The sequence below is a fragment of the Clavelina lepadiformis genome, chromosome 1 (assembly GCF_947623445.1).
Source record: "Clavelina lepadiformis chromosome 1, kaClaLepa1.1, whole genome shotgun sequence".
Taxonomy (NCBI): domain Eukaryota; kingdom Metazoa; phylum Chordata; class Ascidiacea; order Aplousobranchia; family Clavelinidae; genus Clavelina; species Clavelina lepadiformis.
In genome coordinates this window covers 4,213,667-4,232,527 of record NC_135240.1, presented here as the reverse complement: position 1 = coordinate 4,232,527, position 18,861 = coordinate 4,213,667, and the positions used below count along the sequence as shown (strand labels likewise).

The window sequence follows — 18,861 nt, the reverse complement described above, 5'->3', positions numbered from 1 at the left end:
CGAGATACATTTGGTAATTGTTACTTCGTGCAATTTGATACCCGTATACGTTGCGAGATACATTTGTTAATTTTTACTTCGTGCAATTTGATACCCGTATACTTTGCGAGATACATTTGGTAATTTTTACTTCGTGCAATTTGATACACGTATACGTTGCGAGACACATTTGGTAATTGTTACTTAGTGCAATTTGTTACCCGTATAAGTTGCGAGATACATTTGGTAATTTTTACTTCGTGCAATTTGATACCCGCATACGTTGCGAGATACATTTGGTAATAGTTACTTCGTGCAATTTGATACCCGTATACGTTGCGAGACACATTTGGTAATTGTTACTTCGTGCAAATTGTTACCCGTATAAGTTGCGAGATACATTTGGTAATTTTTACTTCGTGCAATTTGATACCCGTATACGTTGCGAGATACATTTGGTAATAGTTACTTCGTGCATATTTGTACCCGTGCGAATTATAACTTACAAAAAATACGAACGCAATGCAAATGAAATGAATTTTTTGCTTTGGTACCTCAAGACACTTAGATATATTATTATATATAACAAATATTATTATTATATAAAAGAAATCTATGGCTATACTTTGCTGTTTCTGCAGATTATACGTAGAAATTATACATCGAAAAAAAACTAAACCTTGATATTAGGTAATTTAGTGCTCATAAAGTTTGATAATTTTCATTTTTTCAGAATTGTGCGACGCTGTGTTAATTCACCAAGGAATTGACCAATCGCAAAGACAACGAAATTGTTGCGAAACATTTTATGAGTTTTGTATATGGTAAAAATGGGTTAGCGGTTTTTCAACGTTCTCAGTTAGTGCAATGCAAAACCAGATAGCACGTTGCTCGAGGGCCGACGTTGAGCCGTTAGCTTGCTTCTGGCGGCCCACCAACGATAATTTAATCGCTGAATGGCCAGCGGCTTATAGGTCGGGTAGAGTCCAACAAAAATTCTTCGTCGGACCTAGGTTGGCGCGCTAACTACAATATTACACGATTTGACGTTGGGCCTACCAACAATCACTAACACAGAGCGTTTTTACGCGTTGGAGAAAAAGTTAATTTTCTCAAATTTGAAACAGCAAAAACAATATTTTACTGCAATAAAACGCTTTCACCACTTGACACTAATGTATCGCAATTCAAAAATAGACTTGTCTGGCTTCATCTTGCGGTTATTTACCTAAAACACTTTTTTAATCAAAATTATTGCAATTTGTTTCTTTACTATCCACAAAATTGAAATTGCAAAAGTTAAACGCTGTGCAATACAATAGCCTTTTGCGAGTTGCCCAGTTAAATTTCTAATTTGGAGTAGTGATTTGCAAGTTAATCTTGAAATGGGTACAAAATTCGTAGCCATTTTCCAGATACCATACTTTTTGGCAATTTGATACTCGGACAAACCAAACGGAAGTCTTGTATATTCAAATTGTCCAAGAGGGCAAACGAATGCCGTCTTGTGAACATCCTCACGAGCCACCTCAATTTGGTGGTAGGCGGCCTGGAGATCGAGTTTGGAGAAGACAGTCTTACCATACAAAACATCGGAAAACTTATGTAAGAACGGGAGAGGGTAACAGCTGTCGGTTGTTTGTTTATTGACCAATTTATAATCAATGACAAGACGATATTTGTTTGACCTACGATTTGACCACCAAAGTATATGAGCCTGTATTTTCTTACCTCCTCATTATTTTTTGTTTTGATGTTAAATTAATTGCTCCACCATGTTGCATCGTGCTTGTAATTGTTTTCTTTGCATCTCTCTGCTTAAATCTTATCCGACTGTAATTGATTGCATGACAGTCAACAGTAGGCCAATATTATTCTTTATCAGGTGAAATATATTTACTATGCAGTGTTTGCCATATATGTCTTTCATACGTTACAACGTGATCGAATTTTACTTCAGTGTTTACATTAAGCCCATGTCGCTCTCCAAACGAGGAAATTTTTACATCCTGTCATTCTCGTCCTGCCTCGTGTGTACAACTTCTCAATTAAAAGCATACTGGGAATTCGTATACGAGTACAAAGGCTACTTCTTGTTTGTTTACTGTTGTTCACGATTTTCTATTTTATATACGTTCTGGTTTATGGTATTTTTGAGATACTGCATTGTAGTTTAATTGCAGTCTAATTCGGTAAAACCTATTGCTTTGGACGCTTCGTATTCAAGTTTTTGCTATTTTGCTATTCTAAATTTCCATATGATTAAGAAAGCAAAGTAAAATTTGTTCACATCCTGCCCAGAAATATTGTTGTAAAAGATTGGGAGTCTCTACCTGTAAACAAACAGGTCGCGTGTACCAGGTTTGTCGTTGCTTTTCCTGCAATTAAATGACATGAAACTGAAGAGAACCACAAACTTGTTCTCCCTTATAAATTACCTTGTGGGCGCCTATGCCTCTAAGTTTTATTTCAAATGATTATGTGAGTTTCAAGTTACAACAATCGACAGTCCTTCGAACAACGCCATGCTACTACATTGTCACACTGATTCAGTTAATAGTGCTCCAGACGAGATGGCAACTGTGTTCATCATACACGGTTATATGTTAGGGTAAAGTCACCCAAGATGTGAGACTTTTCTGAAAATTGTTCTCAATCAAAAACACGACAATATTTTTTGGCTCATTTTTTATCGGATCCCTCTCCAAATCTTAAAGATTTTATAAATTCGCATGTGATCACTCAAGCATGAAATGCAATCAACCCAGTTCACTTCTCAGACTGACCTTCACTTCTCAGCAACGCACGTGGAGTGAGGTACTGTTCAGTTGGTTGCTCTGTTTTAGCATACTGTAGGCCTAGCTCCTGTTTTAAATTATCGGTTGTAGGCTGCAAGATATTAAACAAATCTAATATTGATTGTTTCATTTTTCGTTGATACAGTAACTTACTATATTCTACAAACGTGCAGTCTGGGAAAACGATCCCGGAGCGGAGGTGAGAAGGACCATGGGGAAATCCTCATGGCCTATCAGATAACCAAAAACTCGCAGCGGACAAGTGCGGTCCGCAACATGCTCGTGGAAGAACTTAACCATGGCTGCCGGACCAGGAAAGGTTGGATTATTCGGGTAAGTCACCACATTCTCCTTTCATGTAGAAAACTATTAAAAAAGGGATGTTTTTAATGCAGGTGCAAGATCACAAAATATTCGCAAAATATGGGGATGCAACAATTGTTATGCCTGGCTGGTTGAAGGAAGGGCTGGACAACCTTGTCCGGTTCAACGGAAAAGAAATTTGAAATAATTTTCCCCATAAATGAGCAAAGTAGTTTGCGGAAAAAAGGATGCAGCGAGGGTTGAAGTTGGCCGGAGGTGGCGAAAAATTTACCACGAACTCAAACCGAAAGCATTCTGTCACACAGGTCGTCATCTGATGACGACGTGGACACGATCATCAGTCCTACAAAGTTGCCAGAAAGGTTGCGTAGCTATGCGTTCTGTAAATTCTGTTGATTTACAAGTTATAAATTGTTGTCGTTTTATTTGTAGCTTATTAAATGAAAAAAAAAGAAAATTCCCAAGAACTTTAAGGATGCAGAGCCTGGTTATACTGAAACTCGAAAGAAGAAAATGAGATCGTTAGTACAAGGTTTTGGGTAAGAATTTTTACTTTTTCTTTCACTCTGTTCTTGACACAAATTCGTAAAGAGTTTTTCGTAAAGTGTGTGCCAGTTAGTAGCGGAAAAAGGTGAAAATGTTTCTTTTGCAGCTCAGTTCAAGAGGGCCGCAATAATTCAATTAAAGATAAAGACCTACAGAGGTCTAATTTCGCCTAAAGCACAATCGAAAGTATGGGCGAGGTTGGCCAGGAGTTACCTCTTGATTATAAGTAAGCCACTTAATGTTAGCATTCAAATTGTTTTTTTTTTTTATGTATAGAAACCGAATTTGAGTTGCATTTTTATTTTTTTTAATATCTTTTACATTAATTGGTAAGTTGTTCCATGTCTGCTGTGTTAGGAGCCTCGCCAACTCAGCGTCCGAAGTCGTGGCTGCCCAAGAAATAGTGGCGTCAGTAATGCTAGAACGCATCGACAGTTAGTCTGTGAGTAACATGGCTTGAACTTATGCGAGATTTTAAAAATTACCATGCTCTATGTAAACTGTGATGACTTAAAATGCTTGGTTTTATGATGAAAGCGAAAAGAAAAGTATCGAACGGGAATCAGAAGAAGAGAAGGAAGAGGCAGCAGGGCAAGAACTGTCGGAGAGAAAAGAAGACGAGATGGTGGTGGATGAAAGGGAATCTGACGGGTTAGAAGGTGAAACGGGGCATAGTGGTGCAGAGGAGGTGCCGGGGAAGAAGCGTCACCACAGAAGAAATGCAAAATACTGCAGGTATGGTTTTTATTTAGCTGCCCTGAAAACATTATTTCCTAGTTTATTTTGTGACATTTTTTTAAGCATATGCGAAAAAATGGTGATGAATGTTGGTCGTCATTGCAGAGACGTTCATAAAATATCATACAATGAGCTGTCTCGTGAAGGGAAGAAAAAGTGCCCCTTATGCGATAAATATGTAAAGCATCTGGTGCAACACCTGTAAGGTGCGAAACATGATAAGGATGACACACAAGTGAAGGAGCTAGTAATGTCGTTTGATAAACGGCGACGTGATAATACAGCAAAGGTAATTGCTTGTCTAGATATGTATGTAGCAATATTTAAAGAGAAGAAGTGCTTCACGAACATGCTGCGCTTTTAGTTGTATGTGTATTGTTATAACACTTATTGTCTGTTCAGTCGCCTGAACCGAACAGTCCGTTTTTCCTGGACTGCCTGCTTCAGAAATTTCTCGCTTTATTTGCAATCCGTCGATGGAGGGGGAAAACGCTTGGTCGATGCGGAAAAGCAGAAATGTATTCTACAAAGAATAGTTTCTAACTGTAGTTTTGAGGATTTGCACGCTTTCAGCTTGGACACATACATAGAAAAGCACGTTAAAGTAAGTAACAGCGTAGAATTTGCTATATTTGTGATTTGTTGCGTTTAATACAGACTACGTTGGCAGTTGCTTGAGGAAGGCAAGTGCAAGCCTTCAACCTTCATTGCGCACAATGCCGCAATAGTTGCATTCATAAAATTCTTAACTATGAGGCATGCGGCAGAGTGCAGCTTTGATTATCAACCAACCATGATACTGATCAAGCAGTGGAACGAGTTTTACCGGAGACGTCTCCAGGAACGGTATGTTATTGGTTTGTTTAAAGTTTTGTTCAAACTTTGATGTTGCCGAAAATATTTGTAGACGCCACGAAATCAGGGAGAGCGATAGAAGGAACGCAATTCGGAACGACGATGTTAACAAAGTGCTTCATTCAAGACATGTTATGAGATGCCTTCAAGACATGCACCGTAAGTAGTGTGACGCAAAACCCGTAAAGCAGGTTTACAGTAAAGCCTTTTTCCTCTTGGGTTAGCATCGTAGGAAATGGTGTCTGGACAAGTTCTCTATGGTGGAATTGTTCTATACTAAATAAATTAAATACAATACCGGTTTCTAAATCTTCAGGGTTTGTACTTATTGACCAGCGGCATCTGGAAATATGACTCCATTTAATTGGGGGGTTAGGGTTAGGGTGAAAGCGCGCATTAAAGTTGAGGTTTTGAATCGTAGTAAGGAGCGTATGGAAAAGTTGTTCATCGTGGAGCTGTTCTTTACGATCTAAAATAAATACAATACCGGTTTCTAAATTTGTAGGGTTAGAACCTAATGTCCAGTCGCGTCTGGCAAAATGATTCCAATTAATTGAGGGGCTAGGGTTAGAAGTGAAAGCGCCCTTAATATTGAGGGTTAGTATCGAAGGAAATGGTGTCTGGACAAGTTCTGTATGGCGGAATTGTTATCTACCAACTAAATTAAATACAATACCGGTTTCCAAATTTTCAGGGTTAGGAATTAATGACCGGTCGCATCTGGCAAAATGACTCCTTTTAATTGAGGGGTTAGGGTTAGGGTTGAAATAGCTTTTAAAATTGAGGGTTAGCATCGTAGGAAATGGTGTCTGGACAAGTTCTCATTGGTGGAACTGTTCTCTACCAAATAAATTAAATACAATACCGGTTGCCAAATGTTCAGAGTTAGGACTTAATGACCGGTCGCATCTGGCAAAATGACTCCATTTCATAGAGAGGTTAGGGTTAGGGGTGAAAGCGCCCTTAAAAATGAGGGTTAGTATCGTAGGAAATGGTGTCTGGATAAGTTCTCCATCGTGAAACTGTATTTTTGGTTATTAGCAATGCCATATCGACCGAAATAGTACGCGAACCTTTTTAATGGTGCTCGGATTTTTCTGATCGTCAGAGCTGTCGATTTGCATGACGGAGCTGAAAGCTGAAAGTTGACGTCTGAACGTTCCACCACGCTAGACTACGCTTAACAACGCTCTATTACGCTCGACTACGCTCTACTACGCTCTACTACGCTAGACTACGCTAGACTACGCTCCACTTCGCTAGACTACGCTCAAGCACGATCGACTACGCTCTACTACGCTCTACTACGCTCTACTACGCTCTACAACGCTCTACTACGCTCTACAACGCTCTACTACGCTCTACTACGCTCTACTACGCTCTACTACGCTCTACTACGCTCTACTACGCTCTACTACGCTCTACTACGCTCTACTACGCTCTACTACGCTCGACTACGCTCGACTACGCTCGACTACGCTCGACTACGCTCGACTACGCTCGACTACGCTCGACTACGCTCGACTACGCTCGACTACGCTCGACTACGCTCGACTACGCTCGACTACGCTCGACTACGCTCGACTACGCTCGACTACGCTCGACTACGCTCGACTACGCTCGACTACGCTCGACTACGCTCGACTACGCTCGACTACGCTCGACTACGCTCGACTACGCTCCACTACGCTCGACTACGCTCGACTACGCTCGACTACGCTCGACTACGCTCGACTACGCTCGACTACGCTCTACTACGCTCTACTACGCTCTACTACGCTCTACTACGCTCTACTACGCTCGACTACGCTCGACTACGCTCGACTACGCTCGACTAGACAATAGGTTTTGTCTATTTGCATTGCTCATTAAGCAAAATTGTCGTGGTCGAGTGGTTAAGGCGACAGACATGAAATCTGTCGGTCCTTGCCCGCGTAGGTTCGAATCCTACCGACAAATCGTAATTGAAATCATGTTTTTATAAGTGATTCGAGAAAAGTGCGAATTTATCTATTTGTATTGCACATTAATCACAGTTGTCTTGGCCGAGTCGTTAAGGCGACAGACTACAAATCTGTTGGGCTCTGCCCGCGTATGTTCGAATCCTGCCGACAACGCGGAATTGAAATCAGTCTTCCATAAGTGATTCGCAGAAAGTTCGATTTTATCTAATTGCATTGAACATTAAGCACATTTGTCGTGGCCGAGTGGTTAAGGCGACAGACTTGAAATTTTTTTGGGCCTTGCCGGCGTAGGTTCGAATCTCGACGACAATGTGGAATTAAATTCACGCTTCCATAAGTGATTTGCGAAAGTGCGATTTTATCTATTTGCATTGAACATTAAGGGGTCAATTCCCATTTGAAAGAGATAGGCTTTTCAATGCAAAGTACATTAAATCAAGACGCTACTGTCGCAAATTCACATCATAAACCTACACTGAATTTTGGCTTGCAACGACATCTAGGTCAGGACTGTCTGCAGTCTTAATTTGGACAAAATCCATGTACTCAGTTTTCTATAACAGCTACCTAAACTTTACAGCAAGTTTTGAACTTAAAAATTTAGCACAAATACTCCTAAAAACCGAAAAATCAAACCCTCAAAAAATGTACAATTTAGCCTAAACCTGGAACCAGCTGTCGCCAAAACAACAACAAAACTAGCTCACATCGACGTCACATGCGCATTGGACCGGAAAATTTCTTACTTTTTTTAATATGACGCATTGAGTACGAACACGTAATAATCACTGTGTGCCGGCTCAAAATTGTCTTTATATTGGGAATTGAGCCCTTAAGCACAGTTGTCGTGGCCGAGTGGTTAAGACGACAGACTACAAATCTGTTGGTCTCTGCCCGCGTATGTTTGAATCTTGCCGACAATGCGGAATTGAAATCATGTTTTCATAAGTGATTCGAGAAAAGTGCGATTTTATCTATTTGCATTGCACATTAAGCACAGTTGTCGTGGCCGAGTGGTTAAGGCGACAGATTCGAAATCTGTTGGGCTCTGCCCGCGTATGTTCGAATACTGCCGACAACGGGGAATTAAAATCATGCTTCCATAAGTGATTTGCGGAAAGTGCGATTTTATCTAATTGCATTGAACAATAAGCACAGTTGTCATGGCCGAGTGGTTAAGGCGACAGACTTTGAATCTGTTGGGCCTTGCCGTTGTAGGTTCGAATCCCGCCGACAACGTGGAATTAAAATCACGCTTCCATAAGTGATTCGAAAAAAGTGCAATTTTATCTATTTGCATTGAACATTAAGCACAGTTGTCGTGGCCGAGTGGTTGTGACGAGAGACTAGAAGTCTGCTTGGCTCTTTTTGTCCCATCTTGGATGACCGTGGTAAGCCAAGATGGGACGATAAGTATAAATCTTTAACAGTATAAATTTGCTTTAATTAAAATCGAATCTTAAAAAATTTGCCTTTGAAATAAAAATGAATGATGAAATTAAAACAAAATTTAAATTGATTCGTAGAAGAAACAACGAACGATGATCTTGTAAAAATCTGCGTGGCCATTTCTATCTTGCGTTTCTATCGCTGCTAAACGTAAAATTGCATTTGTTGCTTTTGGAAAATTATGGCAGGCAAGCAAATTTTAAATTTTGCATGGTATGCTGTGTAGATAATTCCCTTTCCAAATCTTAGAGATTTTATAAATTCGCATGTGATCACTCAAGCAAGAAATGCAATCAACCCAGTTCACTTCTCAGACTGACCTTCACTTCTCAGCAACGCACGTGGAGTGAGGTACTGTTCAGTTGGTTGCTCTGTTTTAGCATATTGTAGGCCTAGCTCCTGTTTTAAATTATCGGTTGTAGGCTGCAAGATATTAAACAAATCTAATATTGATTGTTTCATTTTTCGTTGATACAGTAACTCACTATATTCTACAAACATGCAGTCTGGGAAAACGATCCCGGAACGGAGGTGAGAAGGACCATGGGGAAATCCTCATGGCCTATCAGATAACCAAAAACTCGCAGCGGACAAGTGTGGTCCGCAACATGCTCGTGGAAGAACTTAACTATGGCTGCCGGACCAGGAAAGGTTGGATTATTCGGGTAAGTCACCACATTCTCCTTTCATGTAGAAAACTATTAAAAAAGGGATGTTTTTAATGCAGGTGCAAGATCACAAAATATTCGCAAAATATGGGGATGCAACAATTATTATGCCTGGCTGGTTGAAGGAAGGGCTGGACAACCTTGTCCGGTTCAACGGAAAAGAAATTTGAAATAATTTTCCCTATTAATGAGCAAAGTAGTTTGCGGAAAAAAGGATGCAGCGAGGGTTGAAGTTGGCCGGAGGTGGCGAAAAATTTACCCCGACCTCAAACCGAAAGCATTCTGTCACACAGGTCGTAATCTGATGACGACGTGGACACGATCATCAGTCCTACAAAGTTGCCAGAAAGGGTGCGTAGCTATGCGTTCTGTAAATTCTGTTGATTTACAAGTTATAAATTGTTGTCGTTTTATTTGTAGCTTATTAAATGAAAAAAAAGAAAATTCCCAAGAACTTTAAGGATGCAGAGCCTGGTTATACTGAAACTCGAAAGAAGAAAATGAGATCGTTAGTACAAGGTTTTGGGTAAGAATTTTCACTTTTTCTTTCACTCTGTTCTTGACACAAATTCGTAAAGATTTCTTCGTAAAGTGTGTGCCAGTTAGTAGCGGAAAAAGGTGAAAATGTTTCTTTTGCAGCTCAGTTCAAGAGGGCCGCAATTATTCAATTAAAGATAAAGACCTACAGAGGTCTAATTTCGCCTAAAGCACAATCGAAAGTATGGGCGAGGTTGGCCAGGAATTACCTCTTGATTATAAGTAAGCCACTTAATGTTAGCATTCAAATTGTTTTTTTTTTTATGTATAGAAACCGAATTTGAGTTTCATTTTTATTTTTTTAAATATTTTTTACATTAATTGGTAAGTTGTTCCATGTCTGCTGTGTTAGGAGCCTCGCCAACTCAGCGTCCGAAGTCGTGGCTGCCCAAGAAATAGTGGCGTCAGTAATGCTACAACGCATCGACAGTTAGTCTGTGAGTAACATGGCTTGAACTTATGCGAGATTTTAAAAATTACCATGCTCTATGTAAACTGTGATGACTTAAAATGCTTTGTTTTATGATGAAAGCGAAAAGAAAAGTATCGAACGGGAATCAGAAGAAGAGATGGAAGAGGCAGCAGGGCAAGAAGTGTCGGAGAAAAAAGAAGACGAGATGGTGGTGGATGAAAGGGAATCTGACGGGTTAGAAGGTGAAGCGGAGCATAGTGGTGCAGAGGAGGTGCCGGGGAAGAAGCGTCACCACAGAAGAAAGGCAAAATAATGCAGGTATGGTTTTTATTTAGCTGCCCTGAAAACATTATTTCCTAGTTTATTTTGTGACATTTTTTTAAGCATATGCGAAAAAATGGTGATGAATGTTGGTCGTCATTGCAGAGACGTTCATAAAATATCATACAATGAGCTGTCTCGTGAAGGGAAGAAAAAGTGCCCCTTATGCGATAAATATGTAAAGCATCTGGTGCAACACCTGTAAGGTGCGAAACATGATAAGGATGACACACAAGTGAAGGAGCTAGTAATGTCGTTTGATAAACGGCGACGTGATAATACAGCAAAGGTAATTGCTTGTCTAGATATGTATGTAGCAATATTTAAAGAGAAGAAGTGCTTCACGAACATGCTGCGCTTTTAGTTGTATGTGTATTGTTATAACACTTATTGTCTGTTCAGTCGCCTGAACCGAACAGTCCGTTTTTCCTGGACTGCCTGCTTCAGAAATTTCTCGCTTTATTTGCAATCCGTCGATGGAGGGGGAAAACGCTTGGTCGATGCGGAAAAGCAGAAATGTATTCTACAAAGAATAGTTTCTAACTGTAGTTTTGAGGATTTGCACGCTTTCAGCTTGGACACATACATAGAAAAGCACGTTAAAGTAAGTAACAGCGTAGAATTTGCTATATTTGTGATTTGTTGCGTTTAATACAGACTACGTTGGCAGTTGCTTGAGGAAGGCAAGTGCAAGCCTTCAACCTTCATTGCGCACAATGCCGCAATAGTTGCATTCATAAAATTCTTAACTATGAGGCATGCGGCAGAGTGCAGCTTTGATTATCAACCAACCATGATACTGATCAAGCAGTGGAACGAGTTTTACCGGAGACGTCTCCAGGAACGGTATGTTATTGGTTTGTTTAAAGTTTTGTTCAAACTTTGATGTTGCCGAAAATATTTGTAGACGCCACGAAATCAGGGAGAGCGATAGAAGGAACGCAATTCGGAACGACGATGTTAACAAAGTGCTTCATTCAAGACATGTTATGAGATGCCTTCAAGACATGCACCGTAAGTAGTGTGACGCAAAACCCGTAAAGCAGGTTTACAGTAAAGCCTTTTTCCTCTTGGGTTAGCATCGTAGGAAATGGTGTCTGGACAAGTTCTCTATGGTGGAATTGTTCTATACTAAATAAATTAAATACAATACCGGTTTCTAAATCTTCAGGGTTTGTACTTATTGACCAGCGGCATCTGGAAATATGACTCCATTTAATTGGGGGGTTAGGGTTAGGGTGAAAGCGCGCATTAAAGTTGAGGTTTTGAATCGTAGTAAGGAGCGTATGGAAAAGTTGTTCATCGTGGAGCTGTTCTTTACGATCTAAAATAAATACAATACCGGTTTCTAAATTTGTAGGGTTAGAACCTAATGTCCAGTCGCGTCTGGCAAAATGATTCCAATTAATTGAGGGGCTAGGGTTAGAAGTGAAAGCGCCCTTAATATTGAGGGTTAGTATCGTAGGAAATGGTGTCTGGACAAGTTCTGTATGGCGGAATTGTTATCTACCAACTAAATTAAATACAATACCGGTTTCCAAATTTTCAGGGTTAGGAATTAATGACCGGTCGCATCTGGCAAAATGACTCCTTTTAATTGAGGGGTTAGGGTTAGGGTTGAAATAGCTTTTAAAATTGAGGGTTAGCATCGTAGGAAATGGTGTCTGGACAAGTTCTCATTGGTGGAACTGTTCTCTACCAAATAAATTAAATACAATACCGGTTGCCAAATGTTCAGAGTTAGGACTTAATGACCGGTCGCATCTGGCAAAATGACTCCATTTCATAGAGAGGTTAGGGTTAGGGGTGAAAGCGCCCTTAAAAATGAGGGTTAGTATCGTAGGAAATGGTGTCTGGATAAGTTCTCCATCGTGAAACTGTATTTTTGGTTATTAGCAATGCCATATCGACCGAAATAGTACGCGAACCTTTTTAATGGTGCTCGGATTTTTCTGATCGTCAGAGCTGTCGATTTGCATGACGGAGCTGAAAGCTGAAAGTTGACGTCTGAACGTTCCACCACGCTAGACTACGCTTAACAACGCTCTATTACGCTCGACTACGCTCTACTACGCTCTACTACGCTAGACTACGCTAGACTACGCTCCACTTCGCTAGACTACGCTCAAGCACGATCGACTACGCTCTACTACGCTCTACTACGCTCTACTACGCTCTACAACGCTCTACTACGCTCTACTACGCTCTACTACGCTCTACTACGCTCTACTACGCTCTACTACGCTCTACTACGCTCTACTACGCTCTACTACGCTCTACTACGCTCTACTACGCTCGACTACGCTCGACTACGCTCGACTACGCTCGACTACGCTCGACTACGCTCGACTACGCTCGACTACGCTCGACTACGCTCGACTACGCTCGACTACGCTCGACTACGCTCGACTACGCTCGACTACGCTCGACTACGCTCGACTACGCTCGACTACGCTCGACTACGCTCGACTACGCTCGACTACGCTCCACTACGCTCGACTACGCTCGACTACGCTCGACTACGCTCGACTACGCTCGACTACGCTCGACTACGCTCGACTACGCTCTACTACGCTCTACTACGCTCTACTACGCTCTACTACGCTCTACTACGCTCGACTACGCTCGACTACGCTCGACTAGACAATAGGTTTTGTCTATTTGCATTGCTCATTAAGCAAAATTGTCGTGGTCGAGTGGTTAAGGCGACAGACATGAAATCTGTCGGTCCTTGCCCGCGTAGGTTCGAATCCTACCGACAAATCGTAATTGAAATCATGTTTTTATAAGTGATTCGAGAAAAGTGCGAATTTATCTATTTGTATTGCACATTAATCACAGTTGTCTTGGCCGAGTCGTTAAGGCGACAGACTACAAATCTGTTGGGCTCTGCCCGCGTATGTTCGAATCCTGCCGACAACGCGGAATTGAAATCAGTCTTCCATAAGTGATTCGCAGAAAGTTCGATTTTATCTAATTGCATTGAACATTAAGCACATTTGTCGTGGCCGAGTGGTTAAGGCGACAGACTTGAAATTTTTTTGGGCCTTGCCGGCGTAGGTTCGAATCTCGACGACAATGTGGAATTAAATTCACGCTTCCATAAGTGATTTGCGAAAGTGCGATTTTATCTATTTGCATTGAACATTAAGGGGTCAATTCCCATTTGAAAGAGATAGGCTTTTCAATGCAAAGTACATTAAATCAAGACGCTACTGTCGCAAATTCACATCATAAACCTACACTGAATTTTGGCTTGCAACGACATCTAGGTCAGGACTGTCTGCAGTCTTAATTTGGACAAAATCCATGTACTCAGTTTTCTATAACAGCTACCTAAACTTTACAGCAAGTTTTGAACTTAAAAATTTAGCACAAATACTCCTAAAAACCGAAAAATCAAACCCTCAAAAAATGTACAATTTAGCCTAAACCTGGAACCAGCTGTCGCCAAAACAACAACAAAACTAGCTCACATCGACGTCACATGCGCATTGGACCGGAAAATTTCTTACTTTTTTTAATATGACGCATTGAGTACGAACACGTAATAATCACTGTGTGCCGGCTCAAAATTGTCTTTATATTGGGAATTGAGCCCTTAAGCACAGTTGTCGTGGCCGAGTGGTTAAGACGACAGACTACAAATCTGTTGGTCTCTGCCCGCGTATGTTTGAATCTTGCCGACAATGCGGAATTGAAATCATGTTTTCATAAGTGATTCGAGAAAAGTGCGATTTTATCTATTTGCATTGCACATTAAGCACAGTTGTCGTGGCCGAGTGGTTAAGGCGACAGATTCGAAATCTGTTGGGCTCTGCCCGCGTATGTTCGAATACTGCCGACAACGGGGAATTAAAATCATGCTTCCATAAGTGATTTGCGGAAAGTGCGATTTTATCTAATTGCATTGAACAATAAGCACAGTTGTCATGGCCGAGTGGTTAAGGCGACAGACTTTGAATCTGTTGGGCCTTGCCGTTGTAGGTTCGAATCCCGCCGACAACGTGGAATTAAAATCACGCTTCCATAAGTGATTCGAAAAAAGTGCAATTTTATCTATTTGCATTGAACATTAAGCACAGTTGTCGTGGCCGAGTGGTTGTGACGAGAGACTAGAAGTCTGCTTGGCTCTTTTTGTCCCATCTTGGATGACCGTGGTAAGCCAAGATGGGACGATAAGTATAAATCTTTAACAGTATAAATTTGCTTTAATTAAAATCGAATCTTAAAAAATTTGCCTTTGAAATAAAAATGAATGATGAAATTAAAACAAAATTTAAATTGATTCGTAGAAGAAACAACGAACGATGATCTTGTAAAAATCTGCGTGGCCATTTCTATCTTGCGTTTCTATCGCTGCTAAACGTAAAATTGCATTTGTTGCTTTTGGAAAATTATGGCAGGCAAGCAAATTTTAAATTTTGCATGGTATGCTGTGTAGATAATTCCCTTTCCAAATCTTAGAGATTTTATAAATTCGCATGTGATCACTCAAGCAAGAAATGCAATCAACCCAGTTCACTTCTCAGACTGACCTTCACTTCTCAGCAACGCACGTGGAGTGAGGTACTGTTCAGTTGGTTGCTCTGTTTTAGCATATTGTAGGCCTAGCTCCTGTTTTAAATTATCGGTTGTAGGCTGCAAGATATTAAACAAATCTAATATTGATTGTTTCATTTTTCGTTGATACAGTAACTCACTATATTCTACAAACATGCAGTCTGGGAAAACGATCCCGGAACGGAGGTGAGAAGGACCATGGGGAAATCCTCATGGCCTATCAGATAACCAAAAACTCGCAGCGGACAAGTGTGGTCCGCAACATGCTCGTGGAAGAACTTAACTATGGCTGCCGGACCAGGAAAGGTTGGATTATTCGGGTAAGTCACCACATTCTCCTTTCATGTAGAAAACTATTAAAAAAGGGATGTTTTTAATGCAGGTGCAAGATCACAAAATATTCGCAAAATATGGGGATGCAACAATTATTATGCCTGGCTGGTTGAAGGAAGGGCTGGACAACCTTGTCCGGTTCAACGGAAAAGAAATTTGAAATAATTTTCCCTATTAATGAGCAAAGTAGTTTGCGGAAAAAAGGATGCAGCGAGGGTTGAAGTTGGCCGGAGGTGGCGAAAAATTTACCCCGACCTCAAACCGAAAGCATTCTGTCACACAGGTCGTAATCTGATGACGACGTGGACACGATCATCAGTCCTACAAAGTTGCCAGAAAGGGTGCGTAGCTATGCGTTCTGTAAATTCTGTTGATTTACAAGTTATAAATTGTTGTCGTTTTATTTGTAGCTTATTAAATGAAAAAAAAGAAAATTCCCAAGAACTTTAAGGATGCAGAGCCTGGTTATACTGAAACTCGAAAGAAGAAAATGAGATCGTTAGTACAAGGTTTTGGGTAAGAATTTTCACTTTTTCTTTCACTCTGTTCTTGACACAAATTCGTAAAGATTTCTTCGTAAAGTGTGTGCCAGTTAGTAGCGGAAAAAGGTGAAAATGTTTCTTTTGCAGCTCAGTTCAAGAGGGCCGCAATTATTCAATTAAAGATAAAGACCTACAGAGGTCTAATTTCGCCTAAAGCACAATCGAAAGTATGGGCGAGGTTGGCCAGGAATTACCTCTTGATTATAAGTAAGCCACTTAATGTTAGCATTCAAATTGTTTTTTTTTTTATGTATAGAAACCGAATTTGAGTTTCATTTTTATTTTTTTAAATATTTTTTACATTAATTGGTAAGTTGTTCCATGTCTGCTGTGTTAGGAGCCTCGCCAACTCAGCGTCCGAAGTCGTGGCTGCCCAAGAAATAGTGGCGTCAGTAATGCTACAACGCATCGACAGTTAGTCTGTGAGTAACATGGCTTGAACTTATGCGAGATTTTAAAAATTACCATGCTCTATGTAAACTGTGATGACTTAAAATGCTTTGTTTTATGATGAAAGCGAAAAGAAAAGTATCGAACGGGAATCAGAAGAAGAGATGGAAGAGGCAGCAGGGCAAGAAGTGTCGGAGAAAAAAGAAGACGAGATGGTGGTGGATGAAAGGGAATCTGACGGGTTAGAAGGTGAAGCGGAGCATAGTGGTGCAGAGGAGGTGCCGGGGAAGAAGCGTCACCACAGAAGAAAGGCAAAATAATGCAGGTATGGTTTTTATTTAGCTGCCCTGAAAACATTATTTCCTAGTTTATTTTGTGACTTTCATGTTTGAATGTTGGTCGTCATTGCAGAGACGTTCATAAAATATCATACAATGAGCTGTCTCGCGAAGGGAAGAAAAAGTGCCCCTTATGCGATAAATATGTAAAGCATCTGGTGAAACACCTGAAAGGTGCGAAACATGATAAGGATGACACACAAGTGAAGGAGCTAGTAATGTCACTTGATAAACGTCGACGTGATAATACAGCAAATGTAATTGCTTGTCTAGATATGTATGTAGCAATATTTAAAGAGAAAAAGTGCTTCACGAACATGCTGCGCTTTTAGTTGTATGTGTATTGTTATAACACTTATTGTCTGTTCCGTCGCCTGGACCGAACAGTCCGTTTTTCCTAGACTGCCTGCTTCAGAAATTTCTCGCTTTATTTGCAATCCGTCGACGGAGGGGGAAAACGCTTGGTCGATGCGGAAAAGCAGAAATCTATTCTGCAAAGAATAGTTTCTAACTGCAGTTTTGAGGATTTGCACGCTTTCAGCTTGGACACATACATAGAAAAGCACGTTAAAGTAAGTACCTGCGTAGAATTTGCTATATTTGTGATTTTTTGCGTTTAATACAGACTACGTTGGCAGTTGCTTGAGGAAGGCAAGTGCAAGCCTTCAACCTTCATTGCGCACAATGCCGCAATAGTTGCATTCATAAAATTCTTAACTATGAGGCATGCGGCAGAATGCAGCTTTGATTACACTGGTCTACACAAAATTTCAGGTTTGGGTTTTGACAACTCATTTTAGCTAATTTTGGGGCGCTGAATCCGAAAATGAACTCAGATTTTTTCTATCACATCACGTTTTTGAGATATGAAATATCCCTAATTTTTGAAAAAAATCAATTTTGCCCCCCCCCCTCTGTTGTCAAAACAAGGAATTCTGATGCAATAAACACTGTTTTTCCTGCAATAATCTAGCTTTAATTAGCAAACAAGCATTCTATATTATATTCACATAAATTTGCGTTGTCTTTATTAAAATTTCATGTTTTGGAATAAAAAATAGGCATACAAAAGAGCAACCATAATAACATCAAACGCTACATTATGCTGACGAACCTGTCGATAGGACAGTGACAAGGTATTATCTGAATTATAGCCTACAGTTCACACAATATGCACATAGACAACGGAGTGCAGAAATTCTGAAGACACATACAGAAATAGCAAAGTGCCAAAATAAAGATTGACTCAAAGGGACTTGGGCAGGGCGAGTTCAGAAACAGTCAACAAAAGAGCTTTCATAAAATATGAACTCTTCACTTATAAGCTTAAAAATGCTCTTTTGAGGGAATTTCTTTTATGAGCAGCATCTGGAATTTCTCTTTTCAAACTCCAGCAATAGTCGGCCATCATATGACAATCCCACCGACCTTGATAACGTTCCTCCATAATTTTAATATCCTGGTGGAAACGTTCACCCTGTTCTTCACTAACTTTCCCAAGGTTTTCTGGAAACTCATCCGCATGGCTCTTCAAGTAGTGAACTTTGATGCTCATCCTGCATCCCAAATCTTCAAAACTAAGCAGTAGCTCCCTTAAGAGATCTTTATAATTTTCTGCTTTTCTGTTTCCCAAAAAAGTTTTCACAACAGCACCGAAAGCATTCCAAGCTCTAGCCTCGAATGGCAACATTGATTTTACAAAATTTTCATCCTTTAACAATTGCCTGATTTGTGGTCCATTGAAAATCCCAGCTCTTTTTTTCTCTTCACTGAGACCAGGAAAAGCATAACATATATACTTAAAACACTCTCCTTCATGATCCAAAGCTTTTACATATTGTTTCATGAGACAAAGTTTGATGTGAAGAGGAGGCAAGAGGATCTTTTTGATATCAACTAACTGATCACGTATGATATTTTTGTCTCCAGGTGTCAAGGTAAGCCTTGGAGGCCACTCTTCTTTCTTCCAGTGCTGATCCTTGGCCCTGCTGTCCCAGTAGCATAGGAAACATGGGTATTTGGTGTAGCCACTTTGTTGCCCCAGCAAAAAGTTCACCATTTTTAAATCTACACAGATGAGCCAACTATGCTCATGGTACTTGAA

At 40.4% G+C, this 18,861-nt stretch overlaps 4 long non-coding RNA genes and 4 other non-coding genes across 8 annotated transcripts; all 8 read left to right on the top strand.

Annotated features, from left to right (window-relative positions):
• The first annotated feature begins 2,713 nt into the window (after positions 1-2,713).
• Positions 2,714-3,435, top strand: LOC143472033 (uncharacterized). Its single transcript, XR_013119586.1, has 3 exons — positions 2,714-2,796; positions 2,951-3,110; positions 3,173-3,435. It is a non-coding gene; the product is annotated as an uncharacterized LOC143472033 (long non-coding RNA).
• Positions 3,436-3,740: 305 nt separating this feature from the next.
• On the top strand, positions 3,741-4,299 carry LOC143472849 (uncharacterized). The gene is made up of 3 exons (XR_013120163.1): positions 3,741-3,873; positions 4,005-4,089; positions 4,185-4,299. It is a non-coding gene; the product is annotated as an uncharacterized LOC143472849 (long non-coding RNA).
• Positions 4,300-7,275: 2,976 nt separating this feature from the next.
• Positions 7,276-7,357, top strand: Trnac-aca (transfer RNA cysteine (anticodon ACA)). Its single transcript has one exon. It is a non-coding gene; the product is annotated as a tRNA-Cys (tRNA).
• A 1,004-nt stretch (positions 7,358-8,361) lies between these two features.
• On the top strand, positions 8,362-8,443 carry Trnaq-uug (transfer RNA glutamine (anticodon UUG)). Its single transcript has one exon. It is a non-coding gene; the product is annotated as a tRNA-Gln (tRNA).
• Positions 8,444-9,740: 1,297 nt separating this feature from the next.
• On the top strand, positions 9,741-10,763 carry LOC143470387 (uncharacterized). The gene is made up of 5 exons (XR_013119359.1): positions 9,741-9,847; positions 9,961-10,080; positions 10,211-10,295; positions 10,391-10,588; positions 10,655-10,763. It is a non-coding gene; the product is annotated as an uncharacterized LOC143470387 (long non-coding RNA).
• A 2,668-nt stretch (positions 10,764-13,431) lies between these two features.
• Positions 13,432-13,513, top strand: Trnac-aca (transfer RNA cysteine (anticodon ACA)). Its single transcript has one exon. It is a non-coding gene; the product is annotated as a tRNA-Cys (tRNA).
• Positions 13,514-14,517: 1,004 nt separating this feature from the next.
• Positions 14,518-14,599, top strand: Trnaq-uug (transfer RNA glutamine (anticodon UUG)). Its single transcript has one exon. It is a non-coding gene; the product is annotated as a tRNA-Gln (tRNA).
• A 1,297-nt stretch (positions 14,600-15,896) lies between these two features.
• LOC143471536 (uncharacterized) lies at positions 15,897-16,737 on the top strand. The gene is made up of 4 exons (XR_013119582.1): positions 15,897-16,003; positions 16,117-16,236; positions 16,367-16,451; positions 16,547-16,737. It is a non-coding gene; the product is annotated as an uncharacterized LOC143471536 (long non-coding RNA).
• The last annotated feature ends 2,124 nt before the right edge of the window (positions 16,738-18,861 follow it).